Below are 27,558 nucleotides of genomic sequence, written 5' to 3'. Positions count from 1 at the left end.
AGATATGTCTTCCTCCTTGATATTTTACCCTGCTTTTGCAGTATCTGTCAGGTTAGTTTTGGCATCTCTTTTTCTTTAGTGCTGCATCTCATTTCCTCCCAGGCCATTTTCTTGTAGTCACTAAATCTCCAAAAGTTCTGATTTTTTTGGTTTTTTTCAGTTGCATTTCGTTTGATCGTATCTCCTTTCCAGAGCGTTTGGAAGCCTTCCTTTCCTGGGTCGCAAGATTTCGTTTCCCGGCCCGAAAGGAAATGAAATTTCCTTTCGGGCCGGGAAACGAAATCTTGCGATTTCAATGGGGACCAATTGGGCTATCCGTGGTCCATGTCCCTGCTCTTGACGGCATCCCAGGACTTTTGATGCTTTTGACTTGGGCAAAAATTTTTTTTTGTTTTTTCAGTGTCCATGCCATGTGACTCATATTTTCCCCTCCGAGATATGTCTTCCTCCTTGATATTTTACCCTGCTTTTGCAGTATCTGTCAGGTTAGTTTTGGCATCTCTTTTTCTTTAGTGCTGCATCTCATTTCCTCCCAGGCCATTTTCTTGTAGTCACTAAATCTCCAAAAGTTCTGATTTTTTTGGTTTTTTTCAGTTGCATTTCGTTTGATCGTATCTCCTTTCCAGAGCGTTTGGAAGCCTTCCTTTCCTGGGTCGCAAGATTTCGTTTCCCGGCCCGAAAGGAAATGAAATTTCCTTTCGGGCCGGGAAACGAAATCTTGCGATTTCAATGGGGACCAATTGGGCTATCCGTGGTCCATGTCCCTGCTCTTGACGGCATCCCAGGACTTTTGATGCTTTTGACTTGGGCAAAAATTTTTTTTTGTTTTTTCAGTGTCCATGCCATGTGACTCATATTTTCCCCTCCGAGATATGTCTTCCTCCTTGATATTTTACCCTGCTTTTGCAGTATCTGTCAGGTTAGTTTTGGCATCTCTTTTTCTTTAGTGCTGCATCTCATTTCCTCCCAGGCCATTTTCTTGTAGTCACTAAATCTCCAAAAGTTCTGATTTTTTTGGTTTTTTTCAGTTGCATTTCGTTTGATCGTATCTCCTTTCCAGAGCGTTTGGAAGCCTTCCTTTCCTGGGTCGCAAGATTTCGTTTCCCGGCCCGAAAGGAAATGAAATTTCCTTTCGGGCCGGGAAACGAAATCTTGCGATTTCAATGGGGACCAATTGGGCTATCCGTGGTCCATGTCCCTGCTCTTGACGGCATCCCAGGACTTTTGATGCTTTTGACTTGGGCAAAAATTTTTTTTTGTTTTTTCAGTGTCCATGCCATGTGACTCATATTTTCCCCTCCGAGATATGTCTTCCTCCTTGATATTTTACCCTGCTTTTGCAGTATCTGTCAGGTTAGTTTTGGCATCTCTTTTTCTTTAGTGCTGCATCTCATTTCCTCCCAGGCCATTTTCTTGTAGTCACTAAATCTCCAAAAGTTCTGATTTTTTTGGTTTTTTTCAGTTGCATTTCGTTTGATCGTATCTCCTTTCCAGAGCGTTTGGAAGCCTTCCTTTCCTGGGTCGCAAGATTTCGTTTCCCGGCCCGAAAGGAAATGAAATTTCCTTTCGGGCCGGGAAACGAAATCTTGCGATTTCAATGGGGACCAATTGGGCTATCCGTGGTCCATGTCCCTGCTCTTGACGGCATCCCAGGACTTTTGATGCTTTTGACTTGGGCAAAAATTTTTTTTTGTTTTTTCAGTATCCATGCCATGTGACTCATATTTTCCCCTCCGAGATATGTCTTCCTCCTTGATATTTTACCCTGCTTTTGCAGTATCTGTCAGGTTAGTTTTGGCATCTCTTTTTCTTTAGTGCTGCATCTCATTTCCTCCCAGGCCATTTTCTTGTAGTCACTAAATCTCCAAAAGTTCTGATTTTTTTGGTTTTTTTCAGTTGCATTTCGTTTGATCGTATCTCCTTTCCAGAGCGTTTGGAAGCCTTCCTTTCCTGGGTCGCAAGATTTCGTTTCCCGGCCCGAAAGGAAATGAAATTTCCTTTCGGGCCGGGAAACGAAATCTTGCGATTTCAATGGGGACCAATTGGGCTATCCGTGGTCCATGTCCCTGCTCTTGACGGCATCCCAGGACTTTTGATGCTTTTGACTTGGGCAAAAATTTTTTTTTGTTTTTTCAGTGTCCATGCCATGTGACTCATATTTTCCCCTCCGAGATATGTCTTCCTCCTTGATATTTTACCCTGCTTTTGCAGTATCTGTCAGGTTAGTTTTGGCATCTCTTTTTCTTTAGTGCTGCATCTCATTTCCTCCCAGGCCATTTTCTTGTAGTCACTAAATCTCCAAAAGTTCTGATTTTTTTGGTTTTTTTCAGTTGCATTTCGTTTGATCGTATCTCCTTTCCAGAGCGTTTGGAAGCCTTCCTTTCCTGGGTCGCAAGATTTCGTTTCCCGGCCCGAAAGGAAATGAAATTTCCTTTCGGGCCGGGAAACGAAATCTTGCGATTTCAATGGGGACCAATTGGGCTATCCGTGGTCCATGTCCCTGCTCTTGACGGCATCCCAGGACTTTTGATGCTTTTGACTTGGGCAAAAATTTTTTTTTGTTTTTTCAGTGTCCATGCCATGTGACTCATATTTTCCCCTCCGAGATATGTCTTCCTCCTTGATATTTTACCCTGCTTTTGCAGTATCTGTCAGGTTAGTTTTGGCATCTCTTTTTCTTTAGTGCTGCATCTCATTTCCTCCCAGGCCATTTTCTTGTAGTCACTAAATCTCCAAAAGTTCTGATTTTTTTGGTTTTTTTCAGTTGCATTTCGTTTGATCGTATCTCCTTTCCAGAGCGTTTGGAAGCCTTCCTTTCCTGGGTCGCAAGATTTCGTTTCCCGGCCCGAAAGGAAATGAAATTTCCTTTCGGGCCGGGAAACGAAATCTTGCGATTTCAATGGGGACCAATTGGGCTATCCGTGGTCCATGTCCCTGCTCTTGACGGCATCCCAGGACTTTTGATGCTTTTGACTTGGGCAAAAATTTTTTTTTGTTTTTTCAGTGTCCATGCCATGTGACTCATATTTTCCCCTCCGAGATATGTCTTCCTCCTTGATATTTTACCCTGCTTTTGCAGTATCTGTCAGGTTAGTTTTGGCATCTCTTTTTCTTTAGTGCTGCATCTCATTTCCTCCCAGGCCATTTTCTTGTAGTCACTAAATCTCCAAAAGTTCTGATTTTTTTGGTTTTTTTCAGTTGCATTTCGTTTGATCGTATCTCCTTTCCAGAGCGTTTGGAAGCCTTCCTTTCCTGGGTCGCAAGATTTCGTTTCCCGGCCCGAAAGGAAATGAAATTTCCTTTCGGGCCGGGAAACGAAATCTTGCGATTTCAATGGGGACCAATTGGGCTATCCGTGGTCCATGTCCCTGCTCTTGACGGCATCCCAGGACTTTTGATGCTTTTGACTTGGGCAAAAATTTTTTTTTGTTTTTTCAGTATCCATGCCATGTGACTCATATCTTCCCATCAAAGTTCTGTCTTGCTCCCTGATCTTTTGCAACATCTGTCCGCTTCGTTTTGCCATGTTTTGGCCCTTTGCACTGCACCTCATATCTTCCTGATCCATTTTCTTGTAGTCACTAAATCTCCAAAAGTTCTGGTTTTTTTGGATTTTTTCAGTTGCATTTCGTTTGATCGTATCTCCTTTCCTGAGCGTTTGTAAGCCTTCCTTTCCTGGGTTGCAAGATTTCGTTTCCCGGCCCGAAAGGAAATGAAATTTCCTTTCGGGCCGGGAAACGAAATCTTGCGATTTCAATGGGGACCAATTGGGCTATCCGTGGTCCATGTGCCTGCACTTGTCGGCATCCCAGGACATTTGATGGTTTTGACTTGGGCAAATTTTTTTTTTTTGTTTTTTCAGTATCCATGCCATGTGACTCATATCTTCCCATTAAATTTCAATATTTTTTCCCATTATTGTAAATAGTTGAGATTCTGCTCCACGCCACGTAAGAAAGATGAAAAATTAAGAGGAAGAGACATGAATAAATGCAGAGAATGTGAAGAAAGTATATGATTGCCCTTATTTTTCTTTCCCTCAGGAAGGCATTTTCTTCCCCTTGAAAAAATTATCAGCTGCCCTGAGAAGAAGACAGCTGAAGCTACCAGGAATGCAGTATGGGACAAGCATTCAAAAGAAGCAATACTTTCTGTAAAAAAATATTTACAAGTTTTGACACTGTATCAGCTTTTTTTTTTTTTCCGAATTTGTGATTCTAATTCTCTTTTTAAAATAAAAAAACCCCAACTATGGTTAATGAAACAAATATGAAATCTAAGCATAAAAGTTGTTAAGTTTTTACAGTGTTACTCAGATTTTTATGAAAGCAGCTCATTTAGCTGTAAACAACAGTTCTTCTGGAAAAAAAAGGTACCTACATAAGCTGTCTTGTCTCAAAAATGACCTCTGTGAATCCTAAGAAATGAACCAAACTCCACATTCTCTGAAGCCCTATTTTTAATGCTACTTTTAGTCCACATTTTAGCAATCCATCTGCACGTTAGAAACAGAGTTACTGAACTTATCACATTTAAACCTGTGCAAACACACACAAAGTCCTGGCAGTGCATGAGAATAGAATCTTGACAGAGGCGGGCTGCTGCCATTTGCAGGCTGAGATGAACGTGGTAGGTCTCGTCTCAAATTAGTACCACCTTCTTTTTCTGATTGAAACAGGCTTCAGCTTTCAGGGTCTCTCAACTGATACATTTATTATATATATGCATATGTTTTTGATATTAATTTGGAGAGGAAAACCAAAGCAAATTTAAGAACAGATGAACTCTCCAATTTGTAGACCTGACACTGAGCAGTGTGAGAAATTCAAAGTATCCTTGCTCTGGGGACTTGAAAGTTTAAAGGAAAGAAACAGACTGATAACCCTACCTCCATAGCATTTCCACAAATATAACCTGGATTCCCTTCTCCCTGGGTTTTATCGGTGAGGGTGTCTTTCAGATTTTGTGGGGTTTTTTGTTTGCCTTTTTGGTTTGTTTGTTGCTTTTTTGTTGTTGGGTTTTTTTCTGTTTGTTTGCTGAACTAGTTAGATAGATGTATGAACACAAAATGAGCACAGAGAAATTGTAATCTTGTAACTTCCTGACTGCTCCATTGAATCTTCAGGGCACCATTTAATATTCAGATGCACAAAAAACCATTTAAATAATTCTAGGGTTGGGCTGTGCCACAAACTAACAGATGCTGGGCAATTCAAATTTAAGGATGACACTTCATTACCATTGTTCTTAACAAGGGAAAGCAAAAGCATGTAAATTAAGAATATAATTTCAGCCTTTCAAATGAATTCTTCAGCATTTATTGGTGTGTTACAACAATAAAGCTATTTTAAGCACAATTTTCTCTATGTTAAATGCCAGAGACCTTGTCTTTATTCAGGCAATAATAAGTACCAAAAACTGTAAGAAAAGTAAGTGATAAAACAGAAGAGTCAGATTCCCAGTGAAGTGCTAAATAAATCCCTGTAAAAATCCTACCATATTGTTGGGAGAGGAGTGGGAAAAAGACTGTGATGGTGTGAACTTCCAACATCACACCAAATGCAAACACAGAAGGTAAAGCTTGGCAAAAACTGAAAAAGAATGTTGCTGAACTATTATTCACACATGGAATACAAAACATTGTGGAATTAATTCATCTGACATAGATAGTTCTGTCTAAAGTCTCATTTTATAATTCTTTATTTGTGATGTAAATACAGAGCAATCATAGCACTAAACTTCTATACACAGGGTTAGTCCTGAGACAATGAATCTTGGTGACATTTAAAACACAAAATGAAAGGAACTGTTATTTTCTCATGCACAGTGACTAATTAAATGCCTGAAAACAATAAAATTTAATACAAGTGATATAATAAACAAGAAGCTAAATGGTACAAAGTACTGAACTTCAGTACAGGGCTACAGCTGTAGACACTTCTGATTTGATCGCTCCCATGTTTTTTGCAGTTTATTACAGGTATTTAATTTATTAACCTGTGAGAACCCCACGTAACACTCTCAAATATGTTTTTAATAGGAAAGAAAAGTGAAATAATTTCCTACTCATGCTTGACCTTTTTTGGAAGAGAAAAATGAATGAAAGAAAATCTATCTGAAATTTAGAACATTTGTTACTACAGATTCAGATTTCCACACTCCTCATTAGTTTAGTCCCACCCATGACACAAGATTACATACATAAGCTTAAAAAAAAATACAAAGAGAGAAAAAGAGATTTCAGCAATAAGAAGCATGAACTTCTGTGAATTTGAATTAAAGAAAGAGACAAGAAATGGAAAAGGGAAGAGAAATATCTAGTTGAGTAAAGACTGAAGGGACAGTACCACGAATATAGGACTGCACAGTATAAAAACACATCTTCAAAGCAACTGAAGCTTAAAAACTCAGAGGAAGTCTTTGAAAGCATATGCAACCACATAGTAAAATGTCTGAAGCCTGCCTGTCAAGACAAACAATTCAACTGTATGTCTAAAGGATTGTTTTACAGGTCCAAATTATATTTTCCTGAATTTGTGCCTTTTATTTCAATGCCTTGTTTAAAGAAGCCATACTACACATGATATTTAAGTACTAGTCTCCTTTAATGCTAAAACCAAAAAGATTGTCTCCCTCACAGTGAAAGATTCAGGCTTCATATGCAATAAGAACACTGGTACACTTCAAGTAGTTACTCATTTCACCCCATAACAAACTCAGTTGGATGTTTGCATACTCTGGAACAACATGCTCAGAACCACCAAAGTACCATGAATTAAAATATCAAGAAACAAAACCCCCAAACAAACACCAAAAAACACCAATAAAACCAATACTAACAAAAACTAAACTGAAAATACCCCATAAAATGAAATAGAATACTCACTAGGTAGAAGCAGGCAAACAGAAACAGGTCACCATGATACAGCTGCAAAACCAAAAACCACATCTGTCAGTCTTTACCAATTTAAAGGCAACTTCACTCAGGTGTGCAGCAGGGGATAAAGGGAAAAAAAAGAAAAAAAACCCAAAAAGTCTTTCAGAAGAACACAAATGTATACAGATTATGTTTCTAAAAAAGACAGTGTTCCTACCTTGCTATATTGGTTCAGAAATAATATGTAACATAAAACATTTAAAGTTGTCAGCAGTGGCAAATTTGTTCAAGTCCTTCTGAAGAAAAAAAAATTTTTTTAAAGAAGTGTGTCTTTTTTTAGTTCCACTGAATTCTCCTAATGAAATACTTTGAATCAGCAAGTGAAAAGGATGAGTGAAGATAGCCTAAGCTTCCTTGATTCTAGAGGATATAAGCATCACACTGTCTAAAGTTAGCATATGAACCAGTTATCTGATAAGTCACAGAGAAAATTATTCATCAAAAAATCCAGCCTCAATCCTTTCAAAATCCCCTTAAAGGAAATATACTTAAAACCTACCAATAGTGTATTATTTTTATTTCATTAAATTTAACATATAATTTGCTTTTCCTCTTTTCTTTTGTACTTTTAAATACTTGCAGCTCAATATTTTTTCTTCTACCACTTTCACCTCCAAATTCTCCTGTATAAATCAGTCTCAGACCTGTTCTTTTTTTTCTCTCTTCTCTTGCATTTAACTTTCTTTACATTTACAACCTTTGAAACCAATAGCTGTACAGTCTGAGACAAAGATAAAGTAAAAATACACATTCCAAAAAACCAAGAGGCATCTTAGACCACTTGGCAACAAAAATTAAAATTACTTTGCCTTAGCTTTTAACAAGTCAATGCAGCTGAACAGATACATAAGTGGGGGGAAAGAGCTGAATTCCATATTTTCCTGCTGTGCTCAATAGCAAAAACTGTTAAATTAGTTAACATTTTAAATTACAGCTAAAATTTAAAAGAAGAAAAACCATAGGCAAAAAAAAAAAAAAACAACCCTTCCTAATGGGGACTTGTTTGTGTGTATTTCCTAAGCCCTTCTCTCCAAAGTGAATGTAGAAATATAAACAGCACTGAAACTTTTAATTGGAGTTTTTTTAATATCTTGTGTTTCTTGAACCTAAAAGAACCAAGATTTTCCTTCCTCCCTAAGGGGCATCAGTCCCTGTAGCAGAATTTTGAACCTTGAAGTTAAAATGGAGGGGTACACATATCCTCAGAGTGAGCCCACATGTGGCAGAATTCACCAACTCCACCTACTTCATCTGGAGTAATTCCACAGGGTTGGTTTACAGCCCAAGAACCAAATCCTGGAGAGCTGCAGGAGCCAGAAATGTGCCAGCAGGACCTGTCCTTTGGGCGAGGGGAGAATTTCCACTCTGCAGCTTCCTCTGATTGGGGCAGCACGCCAAGAGATGCTTCCAGCCTGGCAGCACATCCCATGATACTCTAAAGTTGATGCAGAGGGTGTTTTCTCACCCTGAAGCAATTTACTGACACATTCGTGGGGACTGCTGTGGATTTTGTTTTGTTTATCATCTTGCTAATGAAGTGTTTGTTTGTGTGAGTGCAAGTGCTCCGGGAAGAAACCTCCAATTTATCATGCTTGTGTTGACATTGCTTCATCTGCAGCCTAAACACAAGCAGAGGCTGCACAGAAATCTTATGGGTGGTTAAGTGTTTAATACCATGTCTAGCACACCAAGAAGAGCTGGAAAGAAACCCCATGGATTTGGTGACACGTGCCTCTCCAAATCAGCAGCTGATTAGGACAGTTTTATGACAGCCAGAACAATGCTCTGAATCCTACAGCTTGAAGGTGTAGATATAAAAAGAAAAAAGGAAAATGTTCCAGTAACTTATACAACATGGAGTAGATAATGAAAATTCAGTTCTATTTTAAAGAGGCAGATTATTCAATACATATACACCTGCAGCAGGCTCAAGCCCATTGGAAAATTCCCATATTTGAGAAGGAAGAAATGTACTGATGGATAGAACTGCTGCTGCCAAGCAGGAGAAATAAAGTGCAAAGGAATAGGAAAAAGAAATCAATTTCCCTTATCGCTCTCCAGCTGCACATTGTGTTTCTGTCTGTCATGCTTATATAGGCAAATCATTGTATTGTCTTTCCTCCTGTGGACAGTTCCATTGAAGCATTTGTGAAATGGAGGATGTGGATGACTCGTCAAAGGCTGTGACCCTGACGATAAATCTGTATACCTCCGCGAATAAGTCCCTGCTGTGCTCCTCTGGTATAAATCTGCTCCAGAACATGTGGGTTCCGAGTCAACCCTGTATTATCTGGATGATTTTCTTCTTCCATTAGAATTCAGGTGGGGACAAAGCAGACTTTTAAAATGGTTGACATATCCCTGAGACCTGAGGTTCAAGCGTTTCCATGGTACTTTTAGAAGATCCACAAACTTTGCAGTGCTGAATAGGTTGCTTAGAAAGGTGTAACCAGTGTTATTCTGACCAGGAGTCACTGTGACACCTCCCAGCTTTACACAGAATGTGTTTATTTGTGAGGGCTGCCAGCTGAGAGGAAAAAAAAAAACCACCAAAACAACCCACACTGAACATCTTTTACATCAAGAGGTGGAACCCAGAAATTCTGGTGCCCAGAATTCTGGTGCACCCTCCTGCTGCCCTGCAAATTCTTCCAAGTAGAGTCCCTTTACATCTCTTTGCCCAGTAAGCCACCACCAAAAAAAAAATCTTTAGGAAGCCATTTTCATAATAAAAAGCATCCTATTTTATAGCTAATAGTGAGGATGCTGCCAACAAAAGCAGACTGTGTGCATGGTAAAGAAGCCCAAGCAACATCAGAGCTTTGACAGTTTGCTGCAGATCAGGATCTTTCCCCAACTCCCCCAGCCTCCAAATCTCTAGTCATTCAATTAAGTGCTTTGGGATTTGGGATTGGAAGGTGCCAGGAGGATGTCAGTCATCATTACGATAATTATCAGACTTAAACATTATGCATTCTTTATTCCAAATATTTATTCATTATTGTGTCCCAGATTAATGCAAGCTATTTGAGGCAAATCTATTTCTTATGGAAGTATTAGTGAGAGAAATTCTGAAGCAGAAAAAAGCAAGCTACCAGCCAAAAAATTAAACCTTGCCAAGCTCCTTCAAGGAGTGATAGAGAGAGAGGAAAAAGAGAGGGAAGAAAGTTTTAATAAGATGATTGATCCTAAAGCTGTCAGGTTGTATTATTGACAGTATGCAAGCCTCTTCTGGGAGCACAGATGTTGATCTAATATATTTGGTCCATGATCTAATTTAATATGTTAGATGTCCTCTTGGTAGACTGTAAATTTTCTTCCAGTTCTTTGGGGGAAAAAATGAGGAAAAAACCTCATAGCTGCAAATACTGTGTGCTTAAGATTTCTTCAGCGCGTAAATTTAAGTATTATGTCAGGTAAACTGGAACAGCTTTTTGGACCTAATAGCATTATTCTGATTTTTTTGTCTGTCAAAATCCAGTTTAGTATGAGTAGCCCACAAAGTAGAATTGTGGTTAACAAAACTTTCGCCTTAGCTTTGCTACCAGTTGTCCTTAATATGGTTTATTATTTTTCTTAGCACTACAATGACAGCAAAGGATTGGGGCACAGCCACCCTATGGGCTGCACGGACATGTAGCATAGCAGGAGGTAGATGAGATACACTTTGACCAAGAGGCAAATACTGGAATTATCAGCAACAGACCACTTCTGCAAGATGAAATGAGGGCAAAAGAAGCTAAGAGATTTGCTCAGCCTTGTAGGTTCATCAGTAGTGGAATTAGCAGAGCCCTCTGAGGTTTTGTGAGCCGACAAGTGGCAATTTTATTGTAAAAAATAAGGATCTTGAAAAATAATTCTTCCTCTCTGTGCATTTATTTTAAAAAAAAAAATGCTTTACAAAAGTATAAATAACCAAAATATACGGGGGTGTGAATATGTTGCAATGCTAAGTACTTTAACCTGCTACTCAATTTTTTGACATGTTTTTCCCCTGTATTTTCCTATTACTGAATTTGTCCATATAGTCTCCTTATATTTACATGGGAGAGCTTCAGAAAAAAAAGTGCAACTTTTCTATTTTTATGTTTGAATTCACCTGAACCCAGGAATAATGTTGTACAAAAGCCTAGTAATGTAATAATAGACAAAAAAAAGATTTAAAATGTTAAATCTTACTTTTTTTGTGGTGTATTTCTTTTTTTTTTAACTCTTTTGACTCTTTACACTTTAAAAAAATTAGAAGGGACCAAAAACAGAGGAATAAGAAAGTGGATTAATATAGCCATATAATTCCTTATAAAGGCCAGCCTTGATGTGCTTTTGCTCTTCTGCTCCTTTTCTTCAGTCTCAACATTAGATCTAAAAAGAGAACATGTGTCCATATTTGGCAGTCCTTCCACACCACTGGATAGGAAATATGGGATTTTGATCTCTCATATCTACTTCCTTGGCATCTAACCATAATGTGTCACTTGTATTAGAAATCAAAACTCTTTCAGGTCCTGACCTGCAGCGAGCCACTGCCAGGAGATGCAGACACTCATGTAAAGCAAAGTCACTGTGCTCCTGCCATTGCACTGAAAGCTTCTTCAGTCCACGGATACAGAGCAGCAGCTGGGCAATATCAGCCCAGCTGTGTACTGACCACAGGATGCTGCCCCAACAGCTAACAGCAAGGGCCAAATATAGAGTTAACACAGTTCTACAGTGATATTTCTGTGGAATACTCTCCCAGCTTACAGTGACCTTCAGGCAAGGTCTTTTTTAAAACATGAGTGAACTCAAAAGCTGAGTATCACCAGAAATCTGTTTGGATCTTGACATATGACAAAGAAGAAAAAAAGAAGCTTATGTTGCCATGATGTAAATAGTGGAAAGTTTCCTTCTGACAGTCCATAGAGGAGAAGGTGAGCAGCAGGTTAATTGCATTCTGATGGGAGATTTCATTTTTAAGTTTCCTATCTCTGTTTCTCTCTTCCCTTAATGTTGCCACAACATTTTTATGTTAGTTTAATGCAAAGATTTAAACAATGAGTACTTATATTCTTGCTGGTATAGTTCCAGCACAGTGAAAGACAAGGAAACAGCAATCTACCAGCCACCTAGAAGCAGAAGGGGCAGAGAGAGAAGAGAGCTTCTGTTTTACAGCAAATGAAACTTGGAAACTTCTTCGAAGAATTTTAAATGAGAACCAGATTGGCACTTGCATGTAAATGACCATTGTGTTTATCAGAGCAGGAGAGTGGTGAATTTGAGCACACCAATCCACCACAAATGGGTCCCTTGGACACTGCTTGAAGCCTTCTCCTGTCCTAAGGCAGTGTGAAGCAGAAAAGTTCTGCCTGACCTCCTTTAACCCAGATAATTTAAAAAATGGGAGCAAGGAAGAAAGAGATTTTGAGTGAAGGAAATAAAGAAGAGGTGCTCACAGCTTCTTACTGAATTTTATAGTTCTGCAAACTGAGACTCAGTGAGGATAAGTGGCAGACCAATACTGTTCCAAGGATGAAAGTCAGATTTTCCATTACCTTTCTGTCCTTAACCCCTCTCATTTTGTGCAGACGTTGAGCCTCTCCAAATATAAAAAAATGCCATCTGCTTGAACCTAAGATTTAGCTTTGGGAAGCAGGAATAAACAACAGGTTTAAGTTCATTGTATACACGAAGAGAGGGTGGGAGGGAACCCACCTTCTCTTAGTACTTATCAATTTTGATTTAAAAAATAATGTTGATATGGAAGAGAATTATCTAAGTGAAGCTTTAAAACAGTTGGGAAGATTAAATGAGTTCTCTGCATCACACACACCCAAAGAAATCACACATATGAAACATCATATACATATGGAACAGGAAGATAGAGAGAAGTCAGCAGCTCATAAATTGCAAAGAAATGAGGAGATTACTTATCAGTGAGCAATGATTTTAGCTAATATATACATTATGTTTTGAATGAAGACTTTTTCCTTTGAAAACTGTAAGGTTTTTATGGAAAACCTGAGGAAGAAAGAAGTAAATGAAATACTTTTTTATTTTTTAATATTATTTCAATATCAAACAATGTTTTGAGTTTTTATCTGATGCTATGACCAGTAAATTGTTCTCTGAAGAAGGAGCCTTACCACATAAGCCATATTATTAAACTACCTATACACAATGATAGATTCAGGCCACAGTAACATTCCTGGAACACAGGACAACATCATCACACAGATTAACAATGGTCAACTGAGGCTTCTTTACAATAGACCACTTTCCCAGTCCTGCAAAAATTCCCTGATGAATCTTGTAATCATAGAACATTTTAGTTTGGAAAAGAATTATAAATTATCACATCCCACTGTTAAATCTACCACCAAACTATGGCCCTACATTGTGACATTTACACTTTTAAATACCCTCAAGGATGACAACAGGGAAGCCTGGGAATTGAAACCACATCCCCTGCAACCTAATTCAGAAATGCACACTTCATCTCCTATCCAATTTGTAAACTGGAAGCAGCTAATGGAGAACTACACCTCATTCTATCACCTCTGCATGGTGGGCATTCACAGCCATAAGGCCACATCCAAGTCTCTGAGGCTTTCATGTCATAGATCCTTGGCTTGTATCAGATCAGAAAATGTATGTAACAGTCGTTGCAACCACACTCTACTTTTTAAAACTTCCTGTAAGAGCTTGCAAAATGCAGACACAAAACTGTGAACAAGACTAAGAAAAGACAAAGAAAATGATGCCCAGTGCATCATTTTACAAAGTAGTGATGAAGAAGGTTAAAGATCTCTTCTAATTATTTAGTGTTGAATATTCCCATTTGTTTTCAGTCTGTCTCCTCTAAGGGAATATTCCTGGCTGATCAGAAAATGCTCAATACAAGTCCTATCTTTTAACTTCTGTCCTTTCACTCATCACTGAACACCTCAACTCTGTCACCTTTTTCTTTTCCCACACTGGAAGGCTGAATGGCTGAGAAATGTTTCTTTGAGACAGAAGTGCTGTTGTATGAGAGAAAGCAAAGCTGTGCCAACAATTTTTTGGCACTAACAAGGGGCAGGAAAGTTTGCAGGCAAAGCTGAGGAATACAGACTGATTGCTGGTATAAAGTTGTGCTGAAGAACTTTATGAAGTAACTAACAGGAACTCTCTGTGCCTACCAAGTTCTTAAACAGTCCTACAGAGTCTGGAGCACCCATGTGTTGCTCTCTATTTGCATATCCATAGGCAGGGCAGAGAGACAGTGTCAGTTTAGCACAATATGTCAGAGGAAATCTGAATAGTACAGAATTTGATTCTTAGAAAAATATCATCTGAAACTAGAGATCAGACCATGCTCCACAAGAAAAAAATGTGATGACCACTGAAGTCCATTTAAGGTTATCAGCAGTAAGACCCAATAAAATGGTATAAAAAGGGCTATAAATATCAGAGCAACTCCAATGAATTATTCAATGGTATAAAACACACCATTCCAATTAAAATAGAGATGACAATGTAATACATCTTGATTCTTATGTCTCAGAAATTAGACTTGCCTCAAGACTTTTAGACATACATTGGATTTTTTCTATATCTAACTTTCTTGGTTTATAGGGGCTGCTAAGTCAGCAAATACATTGTAAGATGTCACTTGCTATGTTCTAATTTTGCTGAAAAATCTCTTCAGTTTTCCTTTAAGAATTCGAGAATCTCCTACAGGAATCTGTCATCAGCAAAAAACATTGCTATTCAAAAGAAAAAAAGAGCATGTCTCTCTGATAAATATCAGAAAAGTCCCTTGGTGACAGTGATATACTTCATTCATTTATTTATTTATCACACAAATGCATTCAAAAAAGCTCATATCATAAAACAAAAAATGGGAACAATCTATGGATATTCACCTTGCTGGGTCATTCCTCCTACCACTTGGGTCTGATGCCCTGTAAAACTGTCATTTCCAAATCAGTTCATACCTCAAAAATTCAAGCCCTTATAGCAGGTAAGGTCTGCCCATGTAACTCCATGCTCCTCATCTTCGTAAAATTTAGATTTCAGCTGTCAGCTCAATGGAAAATTTGTCATTGAAATGTCATTTCACACATCACTAAGTTTTCTCCTCTCCCCCACCCTCTCCCTTCCCCTAGCAGAGCTGTTTTGAATCTGGCTAGTTCTGATCTGTATGATAAAAGGGTAACAAGACCCAACTAGCATTCCATTTCATCAGGTGCACCAGGGACTTTCAGGTAGACAAATGCTGGATCTTATCTGAAACCCAAATTGGTTCTCTGAACAATGGGGACACCTGCTTCTACTCTCACACATTTTCAATAGCAGATGTAGCTCCACAGGCTGCAGGATAGTTACTCACAAGCTTGGACTAATCCAGAACTTCTACTTCAGGGAAAGTGCTGCCACAGAGCAAAAAATCCATCAAATATGGATGAAAATAAGTATCCATGAAGAAAGTACCTGGCCAAGAATTTGTAGCTGGGAAACCCTGGAATAATCCCATGTAGGATCTGCTAGATTTTAAATGAACTCTTACATGCACCTCACATTTGTCTGACCACAGAAGGGACACTGGTACACAAGTTCTTAACCCTGTCTTAAAAGACTAAATTTACAATGGATTAGTTTGGGTTTAAGCAGCCTAGCTTTGTGAACATGTTTTAGTAGATCACTGAAGTTTGTAAACCACACTTGATCAAGCTCAAGTAGATTTAGGAGTTTTTATTCTTCTAGTATTGCTGTCACTGAAATAGCCATACATTGGAGTCTAGAGCCCTTTCCAATCCACTTGGACAATTCCAAGCAACATTTCCTGCTTGCTCTGCACAAACAGAAACACTCACTAAATACAGCAGTGGAGATCTGGTGAGGTCCCCTAGATGCCTATGCTTAGGCACCTTAATCCTGCTCAAACTACATGGAGAATTAGTCTGTCACAGTTCTGTTCACCTGACCGTGTTGCAGCATCCCTGATGTGAGTGTGCCTCTTCAAGGCTCTTTCTTGCACAGGCTAAGTGAGAGCTCAGCACTTAAAAGCTGGCCACATGCTGGACCTGGTTAGGCTCTGGAAGCCTGGCCTGAGTGTCAGTACTGCTTTATTATTCCCCAGGGCTTCCAGATGTCTGTAAGCAAAATCTGAGCTCTACATAAAAGCTTCTCCTGTCCAAATAGGTCTGTCTTGTAAGCATGGCATGCACCAACACGAATTGTGAAGAGATGTCACAGTATGTGGGGTGAGAAGCCACAAACTGGTCACTGCCACTGTTCAATACAGTTCCACTCTGACCGACAACTCAGGCTGCAGGAGCTAATAATCAATTCAATTAAACTGCATTATGATCTGGACTCTCACATCCAACTAGCTTAGGTGTTGCTGTATTGCTGAGGTAGTGGCATTTGTGAGTCAGAAATTAAATCCTGTTTCCTCTATTGTATTCTTTACGTAATGATATTATAGAGGGAAAATAAATATGTAAACTCCAGGTTTTGTGCTTCCTCAAGAACACCAAGGTTTTTTTGATATGAATAGTAATTAACCAGGGGAATGAGAACAGAGAGCTGTAGTGTTACAGGGCATGTTAAAGTTAAGACAAGTTTACATGAGTTTTACTCAAAGAGATAACAAAGTTTGAAGATAAATTCAATCAGGGAATTCCTACAGGAGCAGGAAGCACTCGCTGACAAGCACAGTCTCTGTGCAGATTCACAAACCTGTGAAGCTCCCTGGCTTTGGACCATTCTCAAATGACTTGCCCAAGGCCACACAGGGGATTGTGACAGGCAGCCACATCCCCCAGCGACAGCACAGTGCTGGTGCTACCCAGGCCCTGGTCCCAGGCTGCTACAAGAGCAGCTCCTCTCTATTTTGACTCATTATGGCAGATGTCAAAAGTTTATGCTCAGAAATGCATCTCCAGCAGGGAGATCAGTAAAACTCACACACATTGAAAATGTCCCCCAGGAACTCTTACAGCTAACAACATCCATTTGAAAAAAAAAAAAAGTAAAATTAAAAATATTCTGTTTTCAAACACCAACACTTAGAACCAAGCATCTTGCTAAAGTGACTGAAGTAGGAAAGATGAAAAAGAAAAACAAAAGGAAAAGAAAATTAAAAGAAAAAGAAAAAGAGGAAAATACATACTTTTTATATTTAAATTCATTTAGTTGACAAATGCTTTCTTATTTACTCCAAAGAAAAAAAATTCAGGAATACTTTTTTCCTTGACATGTTGGCAAAATTACTGAATGTTACGTAAAGCAGGGCTGCAGGTTAAAGATGGAGGTTATTTGTGTCAAAAAGTACTCTAACTTTCTGCTGCTGCTGCTGCATTGGAAACCAAAACAAGTTTTAAGGAGTATCTTTCCCCCATGGAGATTTGATATGTTTCTTGATGTTGCAGGTAAGGGAGCAAAGGCATTAGGAGGTCAAAAAACCCAAATCAAATAAAACACAGGGGAGGAGAAAAATGGAAAATAACACATACAGTGTTAGAGTCCCGATGCCCTCTAACCTGTGTTTATCACACAAGTGTTCAATAAACACAGCAGATACTTAGAAGGAAACTGTCATTTGTAAACAGAGATAAGTTGCCCCAAAAACTGTTTATAAGCAGAATATGTAAATTCTAATTGCAGTTCCCCAAAAAATAAGCAGTTCCCTGTTCATAAAATAGATAATTAAATTGGAAAATACTCTATTTGTGGAATTTTTCATGCTCATTTTCCATGGTCCTGCTGCTTGGTTTTATTCATAGATGATGAAAATGCACATGCTGCACCATTTCTTCATACCAGTGTCTTCAATTTAATCCTTAATCCTCATTAAAGTTCTTTAAAGAAGGTTTTAATTCTAAAAGTTGGGAAAAAAAAATATTGGTCCTTTCCTCCAAGTGAAGTAAAATTCTTCCTCTAAATGCTGTGCTATGAAAACCAGTCAGCAAATGGCTACACCTGGTTTCAGACCCTTACTCCTTGAACAGGGCACACAGAGAGCTTCTGCTCTCCTGCCATGCTCTTGTATATTTGGAGGGAGCCTTTTTGGGAAGGAGGAGCCACCCCGTGCTCTTTGGTGCAGCAGAGCCTGTGACAGGAATATTAAAATGTCCCAACAGAGGTATGGGAGGTTTTACACCAGCTGGTGTCTGAACACACCATGAAGGAAAGGACCAACTCAGAAACAGGCCAAGCCCACAAGATTACGCCAAATTTTACAAGCTTTTCCTGTTTGTAAAATCTTGGGGTTTTTTTTGTTTTTTTTTTTTAATTTACTGGTTATTTATGGAGCATGAATACATCACCTATACTGTGGCAGAATCTTTAATGCCAAGTACCAGGACCTTATAGCATGGAGGCATCCAACCTAATATCAACACATCTTCCCAGCCAGAACACAGAATTGACCCTTCCTAACTTCTCATTTCAATGTTTTTAATTTTGACCACAATAACTGCTCATAGAATCATAGAACAGTTAGGCTTCAAAGGACCCTTAAAGCCCCATCTAGTTCAACCCTCCTACAAGGCGTAGAGATATCTTCAACTAGATCAGGTGCCTCAGAGTCCTCTTCCATCTGACCTCGAATGTCACCAGGGATGGGACATCTCCCATCTCTCTGAGCAACCTGCTCTATTGTTTCAGTGATAGCAAATGTAAATAAGAGTGAAGAGGGGCTGTTAAGCCCTTGACAGTTACATGTGGGCCTGTAGTGGTACAAGGAGCAGACCGTGAAGGAAAGATGTTCCACTGGGATAACTTAATTTAAGACTGAAGAGTTTAGGTGCTTTCTTCTGGAAGTAAATGGCTCCAAGCTTGGAAACATCATTGATTAACATTCTGAGCAGCTCATGCTGCTGAGAATGACAGATAATCTCACCTTGAGCCCTGAATATTGTTGTTTTTTATGATTATTCTTCCACAGGGTCAGAAGGAATTGGCAATATTACAGCGCTGTTAGATTTTCAGTCATTAAGAGACAAATCAGATGCTATGTGTTTCTTTGGCTTTAACAATTAAAAACAGACTTAATATGCTACGTAATATAAGAAAACCCCAACCAAAAGAATCCACTCATTATCATTTACTATATAATGGATTTATTACATGTTTATGAATATCCATTTTGTGCTCACTTATCAATACACTATTTGAAGAAATTACAGAAGAGCAAGAATCACAATCCAATTTTCTACTCCTGTTCCCAAGCTGGGTGTACAAGAAATGAAGATGTGTGGGTACTTGACAGTCACACTACCTGGCATGATGCATCATGAAATTATGGCTTTGGCTTTTCTTTTCTGTACAGAAGACTTCACTTTACCAAACCTAATGGTATAAGGAAATCAGTCATCTGAAACATAACTATCTAATCCATGTTAGCCACATCGCTTCCACTAGAGCCAACAGAGAACGATTATCACCTGAGATGATTAATCTCAGCCTGAGAGAGGTGTCTGAAAATGGAGGGACTTATTAACCTCTCCACCAGGCACAGAGGGAGTTTGGACAAGGCAGTCAGATCAGAGCTGTATCTTGCAGATAGCCAAGGTCAGTGAGATGAATGTTTGCCTACTCACTCTTCACAGCCATGGGCTCTCATTAGATGCACCCGCTGCACTTGGAGCAGTGCAGCTCTATCTGCTGCTGCACAGACAGCAAACATTGGTAGTATTCATCAGAAACATCCCTGGCCCTTATCTCAGATGTGTGTCTGGCCAACCTCAAAATACAGAGTGCAGTGTAACCAGCACCATTTCACCTCTCTCTCAAACACAGTGACTTTTGCAGAGGAACACTGCAGCCATGCAATCACATGTAGGAACTGCCGGTGAAAGAGCAAGTCACAAGTTTTCACTTGCCTAGGGCTGAAATGGGAATAGATGGGGGACTGAAAGGCTGCAAGAAGAATAGGGTGGCTCATATTATAATTTCACCTTGAAAGTCATCTGAGCAACCCCTTTTATTTAGTCAGAACTTGCTGGGAATGAGATTTGCCACTGGGATGAGAACAGGTAAAACAGCAATGTAATTACATAAGGTTGTCATCTGTAATACAGCTATTGGACCTTACACACATATCAAATGAAGGTTGACATTTTTATAAAATATTTTTGTTCCATTAATTTATGGGGTTCCTCCTGAGAAATACAGTGCTTATATTTATGCAAGCTTTGTGTGTTTAAAAACTAAGCTGCTGGTGAGGGTAAAAGAGGCAAGACAAAATTAGAAATACCAAGCTACTCCCCAGAAATCCTTGAGATCTGTAGCACTCTTTCCTCTTTCCTCTTTCCGGAAGGAAAAAGCTGTTCACATAATGACACTGGAGCTGACATCATGCTCCTGAGCAGAGCCTGAGGACATGGCCAGGCTGCAAAGTATTGAGCTAAGAGATCACATGGATAATCACCTCTTTAGTCCTTAAGGATCTCCTTCCTCCACCTTCTCCTTCCTGGACACTGTCACACAGCATTCCATACAGCATCAGACGGAGAATGTGAGCAGCAGCTGTTCAGTTTGGTGCAGTCCTGCTTGTGCAGGGCTGGGATACTGGGACTCCAACTTGGCCTGGCAGTGGGACTTCTAATGTCCAATATAAAAAAAAAAATCCAACCCAAAACCAAAAAACAAGTGACTGAAGACATGAGTGCATGCAGGATCTGGGGCCTGCTGCAAGGACAGTCACAGGTATTTTGTCCAGCCATGGCTACTTTAAGCTCTGTCTTTCAAAATCTCTTCTACATTGTAGGAATATGTTTTAGGAGCTCCCAGACAGGCTGTGAATGTTTCCAAAAAAAGCAGAATGTTTCCAATAAATTATGCTGGTGGGAATCAAAAGCAGTTTTGAACAAATCATGCCCCAGGCTCTTCTGGGTCTCCCTCAGGTATGGGTTTTACTGTGAGTCTGAAAGCCATATGGAAATGATAACCAGCTCCTGCATGCACAGTGAACATGAAATTCCTGTCAGTTCTTTCCCTGGCTTAATGTTGAAGCAAGAATATCAATGTCTTTAATTGGTTTCCATGTCCTGGGGGTCCCTGGTATACAAAAAATGGCTTGAGGACATGAGTGCTGATCTATTACAAATGGTAAGCAACAAACAAAAATGAAATATTAAGAACTGAAGTGCACTGAGTGGTTTGCAGCCATCTTCACTGCTGATATCAGGTTATGGCTTTTAGTAGCATTCTGCATTTCAGAAAGCTTCTAATGCACATATCCATTGTCCTGCAACAAGCTGAGTTTCTTGCCTACCTGTTTATTACATCTGTCAATCATGTGTGAAAACTGATGCCAGAAAGTAATCTGAAAATGCTGTTATATCCAATAGCAGTGATAAGGATGAGCTCTAAGGCTCAAAGGACTTTGGTGGCAGTAAACTATCCACAGCTTGGATCACAGCCTTTTCCGTCAGGCTAGCTTTCATTAAATTTTTACCAGCAAAAGAAAATGAGAACCCAAACAAAAGAGAAAGAAGCTAATATTAAAATGTGAACTTCTGACAAGAGCTAAAGCAAGCCTCTACTTGCACATAAGATCATTTTATAACCTTAAAGGAAGATAGGAAGATAGGAAGGGGAAGAAATTTAAGAACAGGATGTAATTTTCCACTATCTATGCTCTCTTAACTCCTGTCTATATTCCTAGAAAAACAAGATGGCTTTGTACCTACATAAGGAATTTTGTGTGCATAGGGTTGAGCCTTATAGGTGTCTTTTAAAATCTCCTGTCAAACTGGAAAAACTGCACCTTTGTGAGAAGGGATTTTGAGAAAAAGCCTTTGACCAGGTGAGGCAAAGGAATGGCTTTACAGAATGACAGAATCGATTAGGTTGGAAAATATCTCTGAGATCATAGAGTCCAGCCCATGACCAAGCACCACCATGTCAACCACACCATGGCGCTGAGTGCCGCGTTCAGTCCTTCCTTAAACACCTCCAGGGATGGTGACTCCACCATCTCCCTGGGCAGCCCATTCCAGTGTCTAATCACCTGTTCCGTGAAGAAATTCTTCCTAATGTCCCACCTTAACCTCCCCTGGTGCAGCTTGGGGCTGTGCCCTCCCATCCTGTCCCTGGTTGCCTGGGAGAAGAGCCCTACCTCCAATAGCTGCAATCACCTTCCAGGTGGTTTCAGAGTGGTAAAGTCTCCCCTGAGCCTCCTTTTCTCCAGGCTGGACACCCCCAGCTCTCCCAGCTGCTCCTCAGCTGCTCCAGGCCCGTCACAGCTCTGTTGTCCTTGTCTGGGCTCACTCCAGCCCCTCAGTGTCCCTGCTGAGGTGAGGGGCTCAGGAATGGTCACAGCACTCAGGATGTGGCCTCACCAGTGCCAAGTACAGAGGGACAGCCACTGCCCTGGTCCTGCTGGCCACACTATTCCTGATACAGGCCAGGATGCCACTGGCCTCCTTGGACAATTTTTGTAGACTCTTCCCTATTTTACTTATACACAAGCCACTGTGAACCACTTGATATCACAGAATAGGAAAAAAAGGGGAAAAGGTTTGAATGTTCTAACTACCAACTACTTCCCGCTAATTGCTATCATAATACCTTTCCTCAGCTATACCCAAGGTCATCTAAACAAATGGATGACAACTTCAGCTAGAAACAAACCAATCAAACTTATCCTACTCAGGGACAATGATTTGACTTGATAATCCTTGTAGGTCCCTTCTTACTCAGCATATTCTATGATTCTATGAACAGCATTAAAATCAGTGGAGTCATTCTTGATTTAAACCTGTGAAGAGAATTTCTCAATAAAATTCCTCCCTTACCTTGTGATGAAGGAAAAATATTCTTGCAGTAGCAGTATTAATAGAAACATACATGTGGAGAAGTGGGGAGATGGGGAAGAGAGCCCAGGACCCTCTGAGATGCTGAGCACTGGACAGACATGGTGCATGTTCATGTTTTAGCCTGCTCCATGCTGGAGGCCAGGGCTGCAGTTGTGATCAGACAAGCAAGATGAGGGTGATGTGCATGCACATCCTGCTGACAGATGGATTGGGCTCGTTGCTTTAGAGTCTCCAAATTCGGAGTGAGGCATCCTTCCAGTCATCAGATTTCCTGTGCTATTAAAAGAAGAGAAGCATCTGAATCTCCCCCATCCTTCCACTAAACCTGCACATCCAGGCTCTGTGATGCCAGCTTGGAGGCTGGGAATACTGTGGTTAATGCAGTTTCCTCCCTGAGGACTCATGCTGGCTCACTCAGAACTGACTGCAGCACTTCTCTGCAGGGTGACACAGGCTTTACACTCACCTTTACTTTCCAATGTCTTCCCAGTTCCATTCAATTAGGAGTGACACATTTAAATTGTTAGATTAAATTTATACCGAAATTTCATTCCCCCCTCCACCCCAAAGAAGAGATATGTTTAAAAAGGTGGCCAGAAATTGTTTCAGCACAGATACACAGCAGAATCTGACAGCAGTTTCAGCACCAGCAAGTGGTTTCAGGTTTTTTTTCCCTAATTGGATATCATATTGTCATCACGCATTGGTTTCCTGAACTTTCTATCTGGAGGGGAAAATGCAGGAGAAAAGCTTTAATTTGAAAAAAAAGAAAAAATAAAAATCCTAAATAATGGGTTTGTGGGCACTGACACGATACACTTAAATTTTAATTAATATTGGATATGTGTCCCCAGAAATTCTGCATGGAATATTTTAAACACATACATAAAAATAAGTATATTTTTTTCTTACCTAAGGGCAAAGCTCTCATTTACCTAAATCAATGCCTATTGATTTATGGATGATGTTTGTGTCTTTGCTTATTACATCAGCTTGGACAGATTCCCTGGCTTTTCTTTCTAGGTTCACTGCTTGGCCTTGGGAAATAAATATTTTGTTCAAATACATGCCAAAGGCAACAGCAACACTGCTCAAACATGCATGTCATTTGTTCTCCCCATTCAGTATTTAAAATAATACCCCTGCTTTAGATGCTTGTAAAATTTAAATCAGACACACAGGTAAGTTCAGAAATACTCACCTGGATGGAAGGATGGACCACATGGAAAATCCAAGCATGTTTGTAACCCAGACATAGGTCTGGCCTTGGATTTCATGAAAACATTAGCAGAATGTCAGCCTGTCACATCTAATTAACCCTAATAATAAGAACTCACACTTCTGAATTCAAATTCCATCTGCATATCCTAAAAGTCTCAGCAAAGATTAACACCCCAGCCCTACAAAGACAAACCATGACACTTTCTTTAAGCATGGGGAGAAACTGAGGCAGGAGGAGCAGCAAGAACAGGGAAGGACTCCAGACAGAGCCCAGAGGAGGGGGCAGACAGGTAAGAAAAGTGAGATATTACAGGGACAGCCTTGGGGTAGCCAAGGCAGCAGCAAGTGGGACTGGGGAAGGGCGTCTTGCTATTCTGATGGTGTTTCTTTTCAAAGCAGAACCAGATCTTGTGTAAAGCAATACAAAATTAAATGGCAATACACTGATAGGCACAGTTTAGTCCAGCTGTCCACTAAATACCAGCAGAGATTGACAGAGTTGGTTTTTGATCTGCTTCATTCTTTCCAAATGCAGATGTCTTTTGCTTTAAAAAAAGGTGTGACCAAAAGCAAATCCAGCAATAACTTTCACTAACTTGACTCTAATTGAACTGTCGTGTGTGTAACCATTCTAGAGAAATGGTGATTCCTGCAATCAGCTGAAAAGAAAGAGGCTGCAGGAAAAATAAGCCAGAGACACAGATAAGAAGATTTTATTCAGCTTTATTTGACAAGTTTTATTACACTGAGAAAACATAACGTATCTAATCTCTTTGCAGCTGTTGCAGCCCTTCAGCCTTTATTACTTAAATCCTATTAGATATAAAATTGTTTCTATTTGTCAATGGCATGATATCTTCTTTTATTATTATTGTTATTATCATCAGAGTCTTGCAAGTATGGCCATGAACATAATTTCTGGCCTATCTTCTTACCAATAGTTAAGGTTACTCTGTGATATTTGCTTGTTTAAATGGCCTACTTTTTCAAAAGTCCTGGAGAGCTGTGCATATTGTTAGGATACACATAGTGGCACTAAATAAAGCTCAGCAAATAATGAAAACCTGTGCAAATGCACCAGCATAGCTAATTATTTCTATTATGGATGCTGAAATTCCATAGGAATTGCCAATCAAGCTGGGCCCAGCTGTATGCTTACCCATATGAAGACCTTGAAGCAAAGCCTTTCATCACTGTTCACAGGTTTTTCAATTTGTCACTTCTAAAACTTTAATTCTTCATTTTTCACAGAAGGATGAAGGACATTCTCTTTCTTACAGGAATTCCCATTATTGCAAATAAATATTGCTCACAGTGCTTCTTTCTCTCCCTGTCCCTAGGTTAAACCCTTCTATGATTCACAATTTAGGAGAATGCAAGGGACATTCCCACCATGATGTCTCATGGAAGGCTGGTGGCTTATGGACAGCCATGGCAGGACATCACCTGGCTGCACTTTCTGTGAGGAATTTATATGTCCTTTCCACAAGGACACCATTTCATTTTTGAGGCAAAAGATTTTGCTTGCTGTAAAAGTGATTTTTTTTAGCCTGATAATGAAAATTATAACATGTTGATATCAAAATTATTTTACAGCTGTTTTTAACAGGTGGGTTTTGACCAGATGTTATTGCATCAACAGGTTAGGGTAAAACAACAGTGGAAGAAACAAAAGGCAAAGGTGTTTTGTCCAGAAACTTCCAGCAGAATAGAATATACCATTAGCATCCCCCAGATGCCTGCTCTTGCTTGCACTGGAAGCATTATATTCATGCCATTAAAAAGGGCACTTTCATGCTGAACAAAATTAGTATTTGAGACTGCCAGTGCCATAAAAGTTTAACAAATGAGTAAGACACTGATTCTGAATGCATAACAATAAGGAGGGGGAGTTGTTTTCCCTTTTGCCAATTGTTTTTTATTGTTATTGTAATCTCTCTCTCTTTTTATTAGTTTAATTTTCTTTTGTGTAATTTTGTTTTTATGGAGCAGATTCATCCCTGCTGTACCTCTGGTGGAATTTCAGAGAGACAAAGACATACTTTTCTGTTGTCAAAAGATAAAGAAAATGTTAATTTCTTTCTCAAAGCTGCCATATTTAGATACTATGGGCAATTTTTCTGTAGTTTCTCTCTATCTATCTAACTATAATAAAGATAGCCAAAAAGTGTCTCACAAACAGCTCATGATCTGCTTGCTTATCAAATGTGCTGGTTTTCTAACTGCATATTTTAGCATGCTGAAATGTGAAAGGCATTAATTTTGGACAGCAATATGTATGGAAATGAACTGCAAAGTTTAAGAGCTGGGAGTTACTGCCTCAAGCAGGAACAAGACCCTGCATGGCAGTGGATCTTTGGAAGGTAAAATCTTCTGTTTCTTGCAGTTTTCTACTGTATAATGGGTAGCAGCTTGCAAAGGACCTCTGTTGAGCTATTGGCCAACTGACTAGAAAGCTGCACAGCAGAGAACTGGGAGCTGGATGAGATCACAGACAGCAGACTGAAATACATCCAGAACGAATCATATCTTCCAAGAGGTTAAAAAAATATAGAGAAAGATGTGGGTATACAGTGGTGTATTTAAAAGTTTGGGGTGCTGTTTTCTGGGGATGCAGGTTCTGAAAGTGTAGCGTGAGATAGGTGTTATCCAAGTGGGGATTTCCTTAAATGAAGGGTTGTGAAGCCTGTCCCTCCATAAGACTCTTTATCGCAGAGAATGTAGGTAAACACATGACAAATATATCTCACACCTGAAGACTCTTATTTTAAGGATGCGTTTTAGTGACAAATTGGATCATGGTCTGCAGTCTGGATTTCTGAAATTCATCTGTGATTCAGCTTTGGCAACAGGAAGTCCTAGGACCAACTACAGAAAGCCATGAAAATTCAGATACAACCTGAACTGCTGAGGGAGAAAAATCTCTTCAAAACCCACAGATAAGGTCTCATGAAAAAAAAAAAAAAGGTACATCTAAAACTGGACTTAAAAGATGTCTTAATTTCTAAATCTGACTGTACAGTATAACTCTAGTTAGCAATCCAGTTAAGCAGCATCTGATGTCATCAGACATTTGTATTTTTCATCCAGAAATTCCTAGGACAGGTTTCTAATAAGCCATGACCAGAGAGGCTGTTTGTTTGCTTTCCAGCCTGTGAGCAAGGAAAGCCTGGGGCATCCCTAAAAGTACAAGGTAAGACTCACCACAAAGCCACCTGCCACAGCAAGAAGTCAGACCCCTTCCCCTGGAGGGTGTCCCACCACTGTGAGGGAAGGAGTGAAAGTCATCCAATAGCCAGAGACAAACTCAGCAATATGAGATCCTTCAAGATACCAAAGGAAGAACACGACTCTCTGCTGCCATGGTCAGAGCCCTATATGTAGCAGGGTAAGCCAAAGGCAACTGAGTCATACAGGCATTTTTTAAATAGTTTCTGTTATAAATCCAGCAGATATGAATGTGAAGTAGATTCACACTTTCTGGACCACTGAGACATGCTCTTGCTTGCTTTGCTCTCCATCCACTTGCATGTGGGCTGTCTGGTGTTGGGCTTAGAGACCCCAGCAAGTGAAATGAAATAAATGTGACCCTCTCAAAATAACAGTGCTCGT

General features: G+C 39.6%; 1 long non-coding RNA gene across 2 annotated transcripts in view; it reads right to left on the bottom strand.

Annotated features, from left to right (window-relative positions):
* The window catches only part of LOC135309069 (uncharacterized), a 124,663-nt gene extending 102,819 nt beyond the window's left edge, over positions 1–21,844 (bottom strand). Inside the window, exons 1-3 of one of the 2 annotated variants that reach the window (XR_010369373.1) lie at positions 21,598–21,844; positions 20,334–20,506; positions 6,887–6,928 (exon numbers count right to left, since the gene is read on the bottom strand). This is a non-coding gene — a long non-coding RNA (uncharacterized LOC135309069). The remainder of the gene's footprint in view (positions 1–6,886; positions 6,929–20,333; positions 20,507–21,597) is intronic. The other variant, XR_010369374.1, reaches the window with a different exon arrangement.
* Positions 21,845–27,558: the final 5,714 nt, after the last annotated feature.

Source organism: Passer domesticus, chromosome 10 (assembly GCF_036417665.1).
Source record: "Passer domesticus isolate bPasDom1 chromosome 10, bPasDom1.hap1, whole genome shotgun sequence".
Classification (NCBI taxonomy): Eukaryota; Metazoa; Chordata; class Aves; order Passeriformes; family Passeridae; genus Passer; species Passer domesticus.
This window is presented reverse-complemented; position numbering and strand designations above follow the sequence as displayed.